Source organism: Gobius niger (assembly GCF_951799975.1).
Source record: "Gobius niger genome assembly, chromosome: 13".
NCBI lineage: Eukaryota > Metazoa > Chordata > Actinopteri > Gobiiformes > Gobiidae > Gobius > Gobius niger.
The window spans coordinates 31,047,844-31,058,386 of NC_136864.1; positions in this window are offsets into that span (position 1 = coordinate 31,047,844).

A 10,543-nucleotide genomic window follows, 5' to 3' on the forward strand; every position below is an offset into this window, starting at 1 on the left:
ACATTGTGGTGGTGATAAAGAGCAGAGGAAAACCGTTGTGGTCGCCATAGCAATACCAAGCGACTTCAACATCAGGAAAAAAGAACATGAGAAACTAGAGAAATACCAGGGGCTCAGAGAAGAGCTGGAGAAAACCTGGAGGGTGAAGGCATCAGTGGGTAGTGACCCCCGAACTGGAGGAGTGGCTCCAGCAGATCCCAGGAAATAAACTAGCCCAATAATTAATTGAAGTTATTACACAATAGGTGTGTGTGTGTGTGTGTGTGTGTGTGTGTGTGTGTGTGTGTGTGTGTGTGTGTGTGTGTGTGTGTGTGTGTGTGTGTGTGTGTGTGTGTGTGTGTGTGTGTGTGGGGAGCACACACTCACTGTAAACAGGTGCTTTGTCTGATGCTTTGTAATAACCCTAATGTCTTATGTGATGATGTGCCTCACATGAAAAGAGCTGTTTTGACACTATTTCAGGAACATTGAAAGGATGATGCACAAAGTCCTCCTTATTTAATAATTCATATAAACTGTAGCAGCTTAAGACAGGTCAAGGGCCGGATTATATTCTCTTTTGGTTCATTTTTGGCTACTTTAGCCCAGGCTGGTGGGCTAAATTGTACTATTTTGACAATTAGTAAACATTTTGACTACTAGTAAACATTTAGTAAACATTTTTTGACTATTAGTAAACATTTAGTAAACATCTTTTGACTATTAGTAAACATTCAGTAAACATTTTGACTATTGGTAAACATTTAGTAAACATTTTGACTATTGGTAAACATTTAGTAAACATTTTGACTATTAGTTAACATTTAGTAAACATTTTGACTATTAGTTAACATTTAGTAAACATTTTGACTATTGGTAAACATTTAGTAAACATTTTGACTATTAGTTAACATTTAGTAAACATTTTGACTATTAGTAAACTTTTAGTAAACATTTTGACTAAAGACCCTTTGACCTCTGACATCATCAGTGACATCAGCTGGAGGCAGGAAGTGATCAAGAGAAAAAAGGTTAAATTAAAACTAGCGATTATAAGTGTAAAAGTACAACTACAGAATGTGTTCCTGTTGTGGCCAGAACAAGAGGAATGACATTTAAGACGATAAAATAAGGTTTATCTGATATTTCCAACAACAGTTAGACATTTGTTTATCGTTGCTTTGACAGCAGCTACAATGGAAATTAAAGCAGCGCGCGGCAATTAAGGCCTTCGCCCCTGGCGCACTCCCCCCTTGCTCGCTCTTGACCCTTGCAAGCCCCCCGTGCGCTGCCCCTTGTGACCGTCCCCGCTCTCTCTCGCCCAAGCCTGCTCTCGCCTCTGCCTCACACCCAACCTGGCCTCACGCATTCTAAAAGTGTCAAAGTCCTCAAACTCCTATAATGCCTACTAGGCAGGTCAAGTATCTTGGCCTTTGGCTTGACTCTGATCTTTCCTTTAGCACTCATGTACGTGACATAACTAATAAACTCAACTGCTCACAAAGAATCTTATATCAATCAATTAACTGTTTTAATTTTTCCTGTCAGAAAAAGAATTGTTTCTCAACTTTTTTTTTTTCCAACAAAATTTATTGAACATTTTTGTATTTTACATTTTACAAAATGTCATTTCTGAACTGTTGGATCACAGGAACACCCACTAACCCACCCCCCACAATCCCCAAGCTGAGCACAATTGTGTTGTTCTTACAGGCTTATGATTGTACCAATACATCACTTAAAAATAAGAAAGAAAAGTGAATTCAATGACAAAGCACATCCGTACAAGCTTGCTTTTCAGTCAACAGAAAAAGAGGTCATTTCCTTAAAATACTGAAGTAAGGGGTTCCAGTTTTGATAAAAGGTGTCTGTACTGCCCCTCAACGAGAATTTGATTTTTTCTAACTTTAAGAAGGACATTGTGTCCTGTAACCAGGATGTTGCAGAGGGCGGTACCCAGTTCTGTCTCCCAGTCGGTTTTAAACTTGGCCAAGGCGGGTGGTGAGTCTGGGGTAAGTAAGTTGTACAAAAAGGAGATATGACGTTTGGATATTTTGACAAGAGGACGGAGAAGATCAATACCAGATTGGGGAGGTACAACCGGGAATGAGGGAGTATTAGATTTAAGGAGATTACGGATTTGAAAATATCTGAATAGGTCAGCTGCCTGAAGGTTAAATTTAGAACGAAGATCTTCAAAACTGGAAAAGGTTCCATCTTTGTAAAAATCTCCAATTGTTCGCAAACCTTGCCTTACCCAGACAGAAAATCGAGTGTCCATCTGAGCGGGTTTAAATAAGGTGTTCCGAACAGGAGTACTGAGTGGCAATGTTTGCCAATTAATTAATTTGCTGCCAAATTTTAATGTAACTGATACAATTGGATTGTCTGTATACAGTTTGAGTTTTGATTTTCCAGGATGACAAAATGGCACCATACTGTTTCAGGATAAAAAGCCCAATATAAAATGTTATGCATATTGCATGCCCAGTAATACTGTTGCAAATCCGGCAATCCTAGACCACCATCCACTCTAGCCCTTTGTAATAATGTTTTTTGAAGCCTAGGAGGTTAGTTGTTCCATATGTATGATGAAATCAGGCCATAGTGGTAAAAAAAAGATTTGGATAGATATAGAGGAAGGCACTGAAACAAATTTAGGAAACGGGGGACAATGTTCATCTTTATGCTTTGTGCCCTTCCAGCCAAAGTAAGTTGGAGTTTGTCCCACTTCAGAAGGTCTTCCTTTACTTTGCTAAGGAGAACAGCAAAGTTGTTATCAAAAAGACTCTTCATAGTTTGTGAAATGTTAATGCCCAGGTATTTAAATTTGGCTGTGGAAAAGGTAAATGGTATGCTAGAAGGAGAAATATTTTTCGCTGATTGATTGATGGGGAAAAAGTCGCTTTTTTCTATATTAAGTTTGTATCCTGAGAAGCTTCCTGTTTCTCAACTTTTGTTGCCAATTTTGGATTATGCCGACATTGTTTAGCAAAATACCACAGCCTCCTGCCTTCAGTCTCTCAACACTGCCTACAATAGCCTGTGTAGGTTTATCCTCCGCTGCCCCTACAGAACACACTATTGTGAAATGGACCATCAGCTGTCCTGACTGACCCTCCCAGATAGAAGGTGTTTTCATTGGTTACAATTAATTTTTAAATGTATTTATATGTAATAGTAATAACAACTTTCAAATTTTCTTGTTAGTTTACAGCTAAAACAACATTAGAAATAACACCTCGCAACAATTGTTGGTTTAAAGTCATACATTGTAACTAATAAATGTATTTTTCCTTTTAAAACATTTTTTTTTCAATGCATTTGTTTAGTTGACAAGCTTTCGGGGCTGACCCTGTAGTGCTTCTGAGGGCCCCAGGGGGCCCGGACCCCACTTTGGGAACCACTGGGTTACATCATCTCTATATTATGATTATTGAAGTATTAAAATACACACTTTCACGTAGAAACACAGAAATATTCTGATTATTGAGCATTAACCCAAAAAACAAGTCAAATCTTTACATGTTATTCCAAGTATAAAACAACAACAGCAGATCTCATAGGGCCGTATGTCAACATAACAATCCATGACCTGGCTACACCTATCATAAACATATAAACTATGTCATTTATGGAATCTACAGCTAATGTTTGAAATTGGAATCTTTACATGTAAATTACTTCCTGCATTGCTTTGCCTTAAAAGGAAAAGAATCTGGTTGTCATGGTGATAACATATGTCTACACATTGGACAGAATGTGTCACACAGCGTTGTTCTGTGGTCCACACTGTGTCAGGCTGGGCTCACATTGTTTTAGTCTCTGTATTTAGTTTATTTGGACTTGTATGTTACAAGCCCTTTTCGTTTGTTGGCCAGAAGAAGTGACATTTTGTTGCTTTTACTGTTTTGGCCACTGTCAATTTGTTTTAGTTCACGTTTGAGAGATTTGCTGGATACAGTTCGAACGTCGAACACGTTTTTGTTGTTTTCGCGTTATCCAGAAAGAAATCTTCATCATGGGTCACAAATCCTGGCCGTCTGTTCGCCGGGCAAAGAGGACGACTCGAGGTATGAAGGTTTTGCTTATGATTGTGTTAGCATTGAGCTGTTGAACATATTGTCTTGTATTTAAGAGCAAAAGCCACACAAAACTGACTTTTTACAGACCTTTGAAGAAATATGTACTCATTTATTTTTCCAAACACACATTTCTTCATGTGAGATTACCTACAAAACCAACTAGACATGTTAACCTTTCATGCAAAGTTGAGATTGCAGCTAGCTAACTTGCTAGCTCCTTGCAAACGCTAGGTCAGTTGGCTAACTCGAGACAGTTACAGAAATTAGACTAAAACTAAAAAGTGTGTCAGAAATATACATTTTCCGTCCACAATAGAGGTGAAACCTACATTTCTTTTGTGCTGGCAACTTAACTGAATAAAGTGTGAAGCTAATTTGAGCTAACCGTTAGCATACTCTGATTTATCATTTCATTTGGACATTTCAAAACAGTTGGCTGCCAAAATGTCTTGTTTCTTGGTGTAATACACTATGATAATGTTAATTTGACCCTATATTGTGCATCTCTACAATAAGCAATGTTGTTTAGCCCTGGCTTGTGCATAAGTCATTACAACATACTGATAATATTTGTCTTTTAGGATGGAGTTCTTGTCCAGCGTTGAAATTGACGGCCTATGTGAAACTGTCGACGATCAAAGAGATAAAAGCCACACCAAAGTGCTTCAGACCTGCATCCAGTCCCCTTCCCGGGCCGAGTGGACTCAACTTTGTCAACAATAAGAGCATCACGACCAGCTGCGCCAGCCAGGACAGTCCCTCTCCAGCTCGCAGTGTACAAAGCAACAAAAGAAAGTCCGAAGACAAGATGGAGGACAGTCCGCAGAAAAAAGCCAAGTCTGATGACCGTCCAAGGAAGGCAAAATTCAAGACCAAAAGACACTCTCACAAATCAGGTAAGTAACTGTTTGGTTTTGCAAAGATGAAAAATGTAGTCAATTACTCTATTTTCTGTGTTAAGTTAAATTGAGTTTTAAACGTCCTTCGCATTAAACCATTCTTGCCATTTCTAGTGTTAGTCTAGTCTAATGTAATTGAGAAGAAATGATTGTTAACCCTACCTTTGCGATGTGCAATAATGATAAAAGTTAATACAAATAATGGTTTGAAAAAATTTGATATCAATTAAGGCCAAAATAAAAAAAAATCTGTACAAGGACTTTCTATTACATGTGTTTTGTTTGTTTTTGTTTTCTCCCCAGAACAAAGTGATAACTCGTTTCACATGGTCAGTGAGGAGGTCGACGGGCCTGTCGAAGAAGACAGGGAAAACCTCTCAAAGGATTCAACGCCTTCTTATTTCTCTGGTGAAACAAAACCCTTCGATTCAGCTACAGATCTCTGCGCCAACAAGGGGCCTCTAAAACAGAAGAGAGGCCAGAAACAGCGAGAAGACAGAACGACAACTAATAATCACAAGGATGGTAAGTATCAAAAGGCAGATTCTTATGCCTGGATGATTCATCTAGTTTAAAGTAAAAAATACATAAATAAAAATCTAACAATTACTTTTGTGTCTTCTACAGAGCTTCACCAGAAGTACACATGGTTCAACATGATTCAGGAAGGAGGCTTCGGGAGAGTATTTGCCGGAATTCGCAAAGAGGACAAAAAGCCAGTAAGTACCATTGCCTTTTTGTTTTCTCATAAAATTACACAACACCTGAATCCTTATGGAATAATTGTAAATTGTTAAGAGAAAAAAAGGTAACTAATCTGTGTGTGTGTTCAAACCAATATGTCCAGTAACAACATCTGATTTTTCTCTACAGGTGGTTCTAAAGAGTGTTCTGAAGACCTACGTCAAGTATATGGATGTGGTACGTATCAATATTTCCTCAAAGTACATTCTATTGTCATACCTTTGTTTGAACATGGCTAACTTTTCCTCTGTGTGCTCTGCAGGAGATAGATGGAGACATGCGCAGAGTTCCAGATGAGGTCTTTTACCTCATGAAGGTGGGGGCGGGCCCCGACGCCTCAGACTGCAGGGTGTGTCCGCAGCTACTGGACTGGTATGACCTGGGTGAGCAGATCGGGCTAGTGCTGGAGAGACCTGAGCCCTGCATTGACCTCCACGCGTACCAGCACAGACACAGAGACAACGGAATCAGCATCGATACGGCCAAAGTAAGGACGCGTTCACATTTGTTGGTCAGCCGAGTGTTTACCAATGCTTTACACATGAATGTTGTCTTGTTTCAGACTATCTTCCGTCAGGTGGTGGACAGCGCGATTGAAATTGAGTCTCAAGGCATCTTCCACCGTGACCTCAAGCCAGAAAACGTGCTGGTGGAGACAGAGACCGACACTCCAAGAGCCTGGATCATCGACTTTGGCTACGCCACTTTGTTCCAACCCGGAGAGACGTTTCAGGAGCCGCAAGGTAAAATACTCATTGTGATTTAAATTTCCTGAGCTAGTCTTCAGTTGTGTGACAGTAGTAATGACTACATAAACTATTCATGGGAAATTAGCTCATGCTACAGTATGATGTGTTTACCTCCTCCTGACAGTGAGCGTAACTTGACATGTTGTTGTGTTTTCAGGCACTCCGGCGTACGCTTCTCCAGAATGGTTTCGGCAGAAGATGTACACTGCAGGACCCACTACGGTGTGGCAGCTGGGGTTGACGCTGTATATCATGCTCTTCCAGAAAAGGCCCCAGGCCAAACAGAAGATCATTGCTTCAATGAGGCCTGTTCCTATTCCACACACCATTCCACCAGGTATGTTACTAACTAGCTTGCCACACTTATGGCTTTTTTAACTTGTAATAAATTATCAAATATTGCAAGCTTATTCTCATATTGCTCTAATATGAATTAATCTGAATGTTTTGTGTGTGCAGATTGCAGAGACCTGCTTCAGGGCTGTCTGGACAAGAACCCGGATGATCGCCTGACCCTGCAGGACATCAAGAACCACCCCTGGTTAAGGTCTTGAATGCGCTCACGACCAGCTGAGCAGAGAGAAGAGAGAAAGGCTACGGGAAGCACCTGACAGTGGGGCTTCTGAGGGACTGCTCATGTCCAGCTGCACACGCAAGGCTCCACGCGGCTCTGGTCATCTGTTCGGCTCTGTTTGAAGCTCCGGTTAGATGCCTCGTACTGACGGCGAAACGAGAAGGGTAGACGAGGACGTCATCATTCACAGTCAATCTATGAGTGAGGACGCTTTGGGAAACTCTTTTTCTCTGACGTCGAAAGAGAGAGGGCAGACTGGGACGTCATCATCCACAGTGAGTCTATGAGTGAGGACGCTTTGGGAAACTCTTTTTCTCTGAGGTCAAAAGAGAGAGAGGGCAGACTGGGACGTCATCATCCACAGTGAGTCTGTGAGTGAGGACGCTTTGGGAAACTCTTTTTCTCTGAGGTCGAAAGAGAGAGAGCAGACTGGGACGTCATCATCCACAGTGAGTCTGTGAGTGAGGACGCTTTGGGAAACTCTTTTTCTCTGACGTCGAAAGAGAGAGAGGGCAGACTGGGACGTCATCATCCACAGTGAGTCTATGAGTGAGGACGCTTTGGGAAACTCTTTTTCTCTGAGGTCGAAAGAGAGAGGGCAGACTGGGACGTCATCATTCACAGTCAATCTATGAGTGAGGACTCTTTGGCATTTTCTTTTTCACAGTAGCGTTCGTGCGAGGCATCTATCGGTCATTTTAAAATAGACTCGAACAGAACAAGACTCAGAGCCGCGTGCTTCAAGAAGTCCGTGGATGCAGCACAAGAGATCAAGTTCCCCCCACCCCTCCACAGCAGCTACATAGCATCCAGTAGCTGCTGTGTTTTTGATACTCTGGTTGTTTTTCTACGTTTCTCTTTGAACAAGCTCAAGAAAAAGCAGTAGTAGCAAAGTAGTTAGAACCAGCGAGGGCAGTGAGCGGATAATGCTTGAATTAATTCAGGGGTGTGGATCTTTGGTTGTGTCTGGTGTGCACAAGTACTCTTCACTGTGCTGTCTGCCGTGCTGATGTCCACTGGTACTGTAGTCAGTATGGTAAGAGTGCTGTAAAACCAAGGATACACACTCTAAATTCATAGCGCGCCTCAAAAACCTGATCTCTCATTTACATCCAATGAGTTACTTCTCTGCCCGACACTCGCTGAGCTCTATCTTCTGGGTACTATTGCACGTTCTGTCTTCACCTGCAGTTGGTTCTTTGTCCCACTCCCCTCTGGGAAGTGTTTCTGTTTCAGATCCCTGCGCGATGCCGCAGTTAATGACTGACCTCAGCTGACCCCATCTGTGACCTGTGACCCTCGGAGCCTCCTGCTTGGATGAGTCCCTCTCCTTCCTGTCCTGTTGTCGCAGCGAGGGCAGCCTTGTCTTATGGGCGACACGGTGGTGCAGTGATTAGCACTCGTGCCTCACAGCCTTTCTGTGTGGAGTTTGCATGTTCTCCCCGTGTCTGCGTAGGTTTCCTCCGGGTACTCCGGTTTCCCCTACCACAAAAAACATGTTTCCCTTTGGGACCAGGACTGGTTAAATGATGGTCAAATATAAAATTAGAAACATTTTAAACAATTTGTACAAACTAGTGGTACAATGGCTGAGTGGTTAGCACTCCCACCTAACCGAAAGAGTTCTGGGTTCAATTCTAATCTGTGTGAGGCCTAAACATAATTGGCTTTTGCTCACAGAAAGTCCCACTGGACTTTCAGACTGAGGCTGGTCGTCTGCTTCCGTTACTTTCCAAAGAGGGATTAGCAGATTCTCCCACAAAAAAACAAATATTTCAGCACTAATATATTATAGTAGTGGTGGACAGCGGTGGCAGCGCTTCAAAAACATTATGTTGGATGTTAAAACTTGTCTGGAGAACACCTCTATGTTCATTAAGGTAGGACTTTTTAATTCAGAGCTAATTCTAATAATTAGAGCTAAAAATAAATAAATAAAATAAAATTAATTAAATAAAAATTAAATAGTAACGAAAAAAACAAACAACTTTATGCAGGAAGTGGCACGTTTCAATTTCAAAACTATTTCATTTTTTTGTTTTATGCTTTTCTGTTTTCTGCTCCCAACACAGCAGTATCACCTAAAAGTATTTACACCCAACACAATGTTTTCATCAGTGACCTGCTGTCTGCCACAGTTTTTAAATATGCATTTATTTGTGCGAGGCACGTCAAGTTCCTTATAGCCAGTGATGTACCTGAACGCGTTCATTGAAGGAAAGTTCATGAACGCGTTCATATTTTGGGCGAACGTGAACTGAACGCACTGGATTACTGCCTGATGAACGAAACCATGAACGCGTTCATTCTGGTGTCTGTGAACGGCATTTCCCGTTCTTTTTACGTTCGTTCAATATGGTGCCAGATTACTTTTGCGTTCCAGGCGAAAACTTGGCTGAACTCACCGTTAAGAGCCCTTAATATTTAGCGTCAAAACAAGGATATATTTAGCGTAAAAACAGTCAACTTGGCAACAACCACAACAGTCAACCTGGCAACAACCACTAGCGTCTCCTCGCACGCGCGGCATCAAAACAAAAAAGCAGCATGGAGGCGGAGGCGACGGACACTGTAGTAGGTAGGAAGGACTCGCCATATGAACATTTAAAAGAGTTCTATGACAAGGTGGACGAGGAAGGGAATAACATCACATTCATCTGTAAACTTTGCCCGCCGGCTTTCAAAAAGAAAATCCGCACCTCAGTCACGTCAACAGCCAACTTAAAAAGACACGTTGAACTCAAGCACCCGGCTAGCCTCGCAAAGTATATGAAAGCACGTACCAGTACGAGTACGAAATCAAAAGACAGTCAAACTCAAAGATCCTCTACCCAAATCCCATTGACTGCATACACTGGCCGCTCAATTCTATCTCAACCGCAGGTGGACAACTTCGTGCTGCAGTATATTGTTGGAGACCTGCAGCCTTTGAGTAAAGTGGAAAGTCCAGCTTTCATGAATTTAATTAAGGGATTGCAGTCATCTAAAAACGTACCATCAAGAAAAAAAGTACAGGCATTGTTAAATAAGGAGTTTAAAGAGAGCATATGTGACCTCAAAACTAAACTGTCTGAGGTGGATGTCATATGCACCACAGCAGATTGCTGGTCAGCAGTAAATAAAGCATTTATGGGCATCACTGTTCACTGGCTCAATAAGACAGATGTGTCAAAGAGATGTTCTGCAGTACTGGCATGTCGGCGTATTAAAGGAGCACATACACATGATGTTTTGGCAAAATTGTTGTCAGATGTACTTAAAGAATTCAAAATCCACAACAAGGTCGTGTGTACAGTAACAGACAATGCTGCAAATTTTGTGAAGGCATTCAAATGTTTTGGGACAGATGTTGCTATTGATGTTGAAGTTGAAGTGCCAGAGACAGTGGCCAACATTGATGAAAGTGAAGATGACAATGAACCAGCCTTTGCTGCTGCCAGTGAAAGCTCAGATGAAGATGACCACATGGAGCCTGAGCCTCTATCAGGTCTGGATCATCCCTCACTCCCCCCT